A 6,663-nucleotide genomic window follows, 5' to 3' on the forward strand; every position below is an offset into this window, starting at 1 on the left:
GTGTGCATAGCACCTTCCAGTACTGCAGCAGCTAGCCAGAGGGATGAAGTTTCCAGGCCAGTACCAGCTGGATTTCTCCATGTTCTACAACTCAATTATGCGGTGTGTTTACCGATAGGGTCTTGCCCTTAAGTTCTGGCAGGAAACCAAAGCATTTGCTATAACCTGTGACCAACAACTCCAACTCCAAAAAAGATAACTCATTCCTGGCACTGTGCTTTTTTTGTTAGTCTGTGGTATTGAATATGGGTGGGTGGAAATGCCCCTACTAGACACTACATATACGTGCATATACATATATACGTATATACACACACACATATATACAAACATATATGCATAAAATTTCTACAGTGAAAGAAGAGAATTTTTCAAACTTCAGGGCTTGTTATCCTTGCCTATATACCAGCTCATTTCCAAATTTAAATGAACACATTCCAGAACAGCAGTGATAATGAAAATGCTTCATATGCTTCTTTGTGTGGGAAGCAAGTCACTAAAATCACTGCACAGCTGTGTGACTATGCTTAATATCACTAAGTTGGACACCTAAAATGACTAAAATGGTAAGTTCCATATACACATTTTACCACAAAATAATTTAAAGATAACAGTAGGAAAGTATGAAGTCACACCTGTGTCTTCTTTGAGAACCTCAGAGTGGGCAAATGAACTTCGCCAAAGGGGCTCTTTCTGCCTATGTTAATTCTATTATTCTATAAATTAAAGATAAAAATGCAGTATCAGAAGCATTTTGTGCCTTAACAAGAGTTGGTTTGGGACAGGAGCCCATAGAAGAGGAGTCAGTTCAGCCCTCTTCCTTGCTTCTCATGCGTTTCATCAATTCTCAGCAAATGCTGTCTCTGCAGACTCCGTGAAGGGCTTGGTGGTGCCTCGGCCCCTTGCTCTTCCAACGGTCATTTGTCTCAGGTGATCTGACAAGGGCCGCCAGAAACGTTGTCAATTACTGGGGTTCTGGATTGTGCTGACATTCCTGTCTCCATTCTTGGCACGGATCATCTTTATAGTGAGCCTCTGGGGTGTAGGGGGTTTTATATCCATTGAATAAATGGCCTACTTATAAAGCAAGTAAGCATTAGAATCAGGTTGTACATTTTGACCTATTTTGCTCTAGAGTCTACACATTTTTTTCTTTTTTTCCACACTTTTTATTACATTTGGCAGCTCATTCTGCTTGCTATAACTGTAGTGTAAAGCAAAGACAAAATAAGACGGTAAGGCAATGGGGGTTGAACTCGGTCAATGACTTTCAACCCCAACTGCATACTGGCTCCTCCATAAACATCCACTCACCCCAGATACAGAACCAATGACAGACCAAAGTAAGGATACCACCAAAGTCCAAATCATAGAAATGGGTAGCATTTAAAAGCACACAGAATCTCAGCCTTACTACTACCAATGCAGCTGAGGTCCCGGCATGCTGTGACATTTCCCAGATAACTGTGAAGGGTCCCACTTAAAACAGTGCTTTGCAAACCCAAACATCTATTCAGATCACCTGGTCTTTTCGTTAGAATGCAGATTTGGCATGGGACCTGAGATGCTGGAAACAGGTGATGTTAATTCTGCTGGTCCGTGGAGTCCTTGGTAAGCGGGGGTTCTGAAGGACGGCCCAGTTTCCATCCTCTCCTGCAATGCTGTGCTAATGAAGAATGTGGTCATAGCACAAGTTCCCTGAGCATCTTGAGTCTCCAGATCCCACATGCTATCTGCACATATGCAGTATTTCTGTAAGCATGAAAGCCAGATTTAAATAATACCTCACATGACCAGATGAAAGTAGTCACATCCCAGATCTGTAACATAGCAGCTGTGGGAGGTATTTAATCTGTTGGAGACTTCATCTCTCAACTCCAACATGGGAATAATAAACTGTTTCTCTCATTGGGAGAATTAAGTGGGTTAATACAGACAAAGCGCTCTGCCCGTAGGTGGTACCCAAATGCTTGGCAACTGTTGTGACTATGGTGGATTTTGAAAACAGATCTAATTTTGTGTTGTGTGACACTATTCTTGGGGAGACTTGCATAAACATCCACTTACCCCAGATAAGGAACCAATGACAGACCAAAGTAAGGATACCACCGAAGTCCAACTCATATGTTCGTTGGGATTTCTTACAAGAGTATGCATGAGGGTCCCTTACAGAAGCAGAAATGACTCTAAGACAGCTGCATCATTAAAGCCCACCCAGCATGGGCAACAGCTAGAACCAAATAGCTTGCTGCATAACTCGAAGGCAACTTTACAGATTGGAGCTCATCTCTTCCAGCTAATTACTTGGGACTAAGCCTCTTTCAGTCCATTTGTCTGATGTCTTAGTTAGGATTTCTATTGTTGTGAAGAGACACCATGACCTCTGCAACTCTTATAAAGGAAAACATTTAATTGGGGTAGCTTATATTTCAGAGGTTGAGTCCATTATCACCATGATGAGACATGGCAATGTGCAGGCAGACAAGGTGCTGGAGAAAAAGCCAATCTGGGCATGGCTTGAGCATATATGAGATCTCAAAGTCTGTCCCTACAGTGATACACTTCCTACAACAAGGCTTATACCTGCTCTAACAAAGCCATCCCTCTTAATAGTGCCACTCCCTGTTGGGAGCTTATGGGGCCAATTCCATTCAAACTACTACAGCTGGTCTCTGCTTGTTTCAGGCAGCTTGGAAGATTTGCCTCTTCTAGGCATCTGAGTTAATCTGAGAATATGCCTCTCTTAAGGAATTGTGTTTCTGTAAGCTTTGATAGGGAGAGACCTCATATATCTTCAGTTTCAGGCACTTCCTGAAACTTCTGAGTTGTTATTTCATGGGTTTTAATGAGCTTTCCTGCATGATGGAATGTTCTACCTCCCTTCAGAATATCCTGTGTCTTGAGGAGCTTGTCCCCAAGATGGAATATTGATGGACATATGAACTGGTTCAATATCTTGGCTACTGTGACTAGTGCAGCAATGAATGTGGATATTTATCTCTGTGGTGGGTTGACCAGATGACCCAAGAGTGGTATAGGGTCATACAGTCCTACTTTTAGTTGCTTTCCGGGGAATCTCAATGCTGATGATTTACATCATGGCTCCCACCCACAGTGACTAAGGGTCCTCTTCTACCACATCTCCACTACCACTTCCTATCATTTGTTTTCTTTGTTGTTTTCTTGATGGTCACTGTTCCGACTGAAGTGAGATGGAATCACAAAGCAGTTTTAAAACTTTGCATGTGTGCCATAGTGCCCACTCTGACAACTTGCAGGAGCTGGTTCTCTCATTTCACCATGTGAGTTCCAGGGATTGAATTCCAGTGGTCTGGCTTGGTAGCAAGCACCTTTTCCCTCCGGGCCATCCCACCAGCTCTCAAAGAATTTTTATTTCTATTTCCCTGGTAGCTAAGGATATTGAACACTTTTTCCCCCCAAGTATCTATTAGTATTTCTTCTTTTGAGGACTGACTGTTGAGTTCATTAGTTCATTTACTGATTGGATGATCTGGAATGCTTAAATTTTGAAGCTCTTTATACATTTTATGAAACTTTAATGCCCTGTTTAACAAAGATTGTTTTCCATTTTGTAGGCTTTCTTTTCCCTCTGATAATTGTTTTGTTTGGCATGAAGAAGCTTCTTAATATCATATAATCACACCTATCAATTCTTGGGATTATTTTCTGTGTTATTGAAGTCCTTTGTAGGAAATGCTTGCCTGTGCCTGTATCTCGAAGGTAATGATGTTTTCTTCTATCAGTTTCAAAGTTTAGGATCTTTCATTACGAGTTTTCCCTCAGTCCCAGACATCGTGGTACAGACCCATGATCCTAGCCCTTGCCAAGTGATGACCAGAGAATCAGAAATTCAAGTCCAACTTCTAAGCCCTAGAACAAATTTGAAGCCAGCACAGGCTATAAAAGACATCATCTAAAAACACAAACAAAGTCCTTGATTCATTTTGAATTGCTTTTTGTGTAGGGTGAAGATGTGGTTTTAGTTTTCTCAGAACCCCTTGTTAAAGAGGTTGCCATCTTTCCAACGTGTTTTTGACAGCATTGTCAAAAATGGGGTGATGTACTTATGGGTTTATTTCTCACTATTTTATTTAATCCCATTGTGCCATGTGTTTGTATTGTGGTGATACTGTGCGATTCTGGTTACTATTGCTCTGTAGTGTAATTTGAAGTCGGTGTTGTAGTGTTGTGATGTGCTCAGCATTGCTCTCTGCTATGATGTTTGTGTTTCCATATCGTCTTGGTTACTGTTCTATTGCTGTGAAGAGACACCGCCGTCAATACAACTTATCATTTCGTTGGTGCCTTACTTACAGCTTTAGTGGGTTAGTCCATTATCATCATGATGGAGAGTGTGGTGGCAGGCAGGCAGGCAGGCATGGTGCTGGAGAAGTAGCTGAGAGCTACATTCTGAGCCACAGACACTGGCAGGAGGGAGGGAGGGATGGAGGGAAAGAATAAAGAAAGAGATAGAGATAAAGAGAGAGAGTGTGTGTATACTGGCTCTGGCATGGGGTTTTGAAACCTCAAAGCCCACCCGCAGTGAGACATTCCCTTCAACAAGGCGACACCAGGTCCAGGTGTTCTTGGGAGGCATCATGTCCTTGAAGATACCTTGTTAGTTATTAATGGCTCTTGGTTAGTTTTTTGCACACAAAAACTGACCAATGGGTTCAAAAACTACCTTATCCTATGTACTCCTCACCCAATCCCAAGATGACAGGCCTCGACCTCCCCTACACAAATGTGAAGACAGCGAGAATGAGGGAAGGAGGTGGGGATGGAGTGGAAAGCAAAGCGAGACTCAGCAAGTAAAGGGAGGAAGAACAGGAGTAGAAAAACATTATGGCGCGGAAGGGAAGAGAGCAAGAGATTAAGACAAAACACAGAGTTTTAAAGAAGAGGAACAGGAGAGACAGCTTCACTGCCATTAAAACTTGATGACCTGAATCCAGAGTTTGATCTCCCAGCTGGTCTCAGGTTCAAGGCCACCCAGTTCCAAGGTTCTCATCACTTGAGCTCTGTTCCCAGTGCCCAGACGGCCACCAAGGGCAGGGCTCTTCCCCCTATACCCTCCCACCTTAAGCTAGTCTCCAACTGCCTGCACCTGGTGTCTGATCAGGGTCTGCCCTGCCAGCTGCTCACAGCTGCACCACTCAGGGCTGTGGCAGGCCAAAGTGAAGTTCCCCAGCTTGCTGCTTCCAGACCTTAGGCCCCCTGGGTCGCTTAGTTCTTAAGAATGGATTTTTCTGAAGACTCCCACACCCGCCCTTAGAGTCTCGTAGTATGACAAAAATAAGATTTCTCTTTCTCAGACCTGATGAGGAGTCGGTCTTCCCCAAACTCGCAATTGGCCTCTAGAGTTGTGTCACAGGCAGGGTTTGTCTGGGGTACAGAAGTCACCGCTCAGCTTTCACCTGGCTTAGCTCTTGGAAGTGGCTTCTGCACCCCCCACAACCCCCAGGGGAAATCACAGCTGTTTCAGTTCCTTCTCTGTCACGCCCCTCCTTAACCCACACACCCGAATTTTTCTGGTATCTTTTACTTGCTTTTTGGACTTTGGAAGTCCTTTTTCTATTTCTCTCTTTGGGGCAGTCTTTTCTAATTCTGACAGCCTCCATCCCGCCAGCCGCCTCCCCTGGCTCACATGGCACCTCATTCAGAAGGCCTAATGTATAATCTTTGATGCTGGAAGAAGCACCACACATTGTTTATTTATTAATCCATTCATTCTTGAAATAGTAATGGTGATGGCATCAGCTCGATGGGCTCCGAGTTCTTTAAGTATTTAAATCTAAGCTGCAGTTTCCTCTCCCTCTCTCCGCCTAGTTCCCCCCCACACCACCTCTGTTCCCACCCCCATCCACTCCTCCTCCCTGTTCAGAAAAAGGCAGGTCTCCCATGGTTATCAACAAAATCTGACATAACAAGTTGCTGTAAGACTAAGCACCTCCCCATGTTTTAAGGCTGGGCAAGGTGACCCAGTATGAGGAGTAGGCTCACAAACCAGTAAAAGAGTCAGAGTCAGCCTTTGCTCCCACTGTTAGGAGTCCTACAGGAGGGCCGAGCTACACAACTGTAACATATGTGCAGAGTGTGCCAGCCCTACGCAGGCTCCCTGGGTGTTGGTTCAGTCTCTGTGAATCCCTATGAAACCAGTGGATTCTGAGTTTTCTTGTGGCGTTTTTGACCCCTCTGGCTTCTCCAATCTTTTCTCTCTGTCTTCTGTAGGATTCTCTGAGCTCTGCTTAATGTTTGCATGTGGTCTGCATCTGTTTCCATCAGTTCTATGATGACAATCGGGCTGGGCACCAATCTGAGTTTAGCAGAATATTGTTAAGACATTAGTACCACCTTTGTTAAGGTTTCTACTGCTGTGAAGAGACTCCATTGCCATGGCAACTTTTATAAAGGAAAACATTTAATTGAGGTGGCAGCTTATAGTTTCAGAGGTTCCGTCCATTATGGCAGGGCATGGAGGCGTGCAAGCAGACATGGTGCTGGAGCCGAGAGCGCTACATCTTGCAGGCAACAGGAAGTCAACCGAGTGTCACACTGAGTGAAGGTGGAGCAAACCAGACCTCAAAGCCTGCCCCCACAGTGACATACATCCTCCAACAAGACCACATTCACTAAAATAAG

The sequence above is a fragment of the Microtus ochrogaster genome, chromosome 1 (assembly GCF_000317375.1).
Source record: "Microtus ochrogaster isolate Prairie Vole_2 chromosome 1, MicOch1.0, whole genome shotgun sequence".
NCBI lineage: Eukaryota > Metazoa > Chordata > Mammalia > Rodentia > Cricetidae > Microtus > Microtus ochrogaster.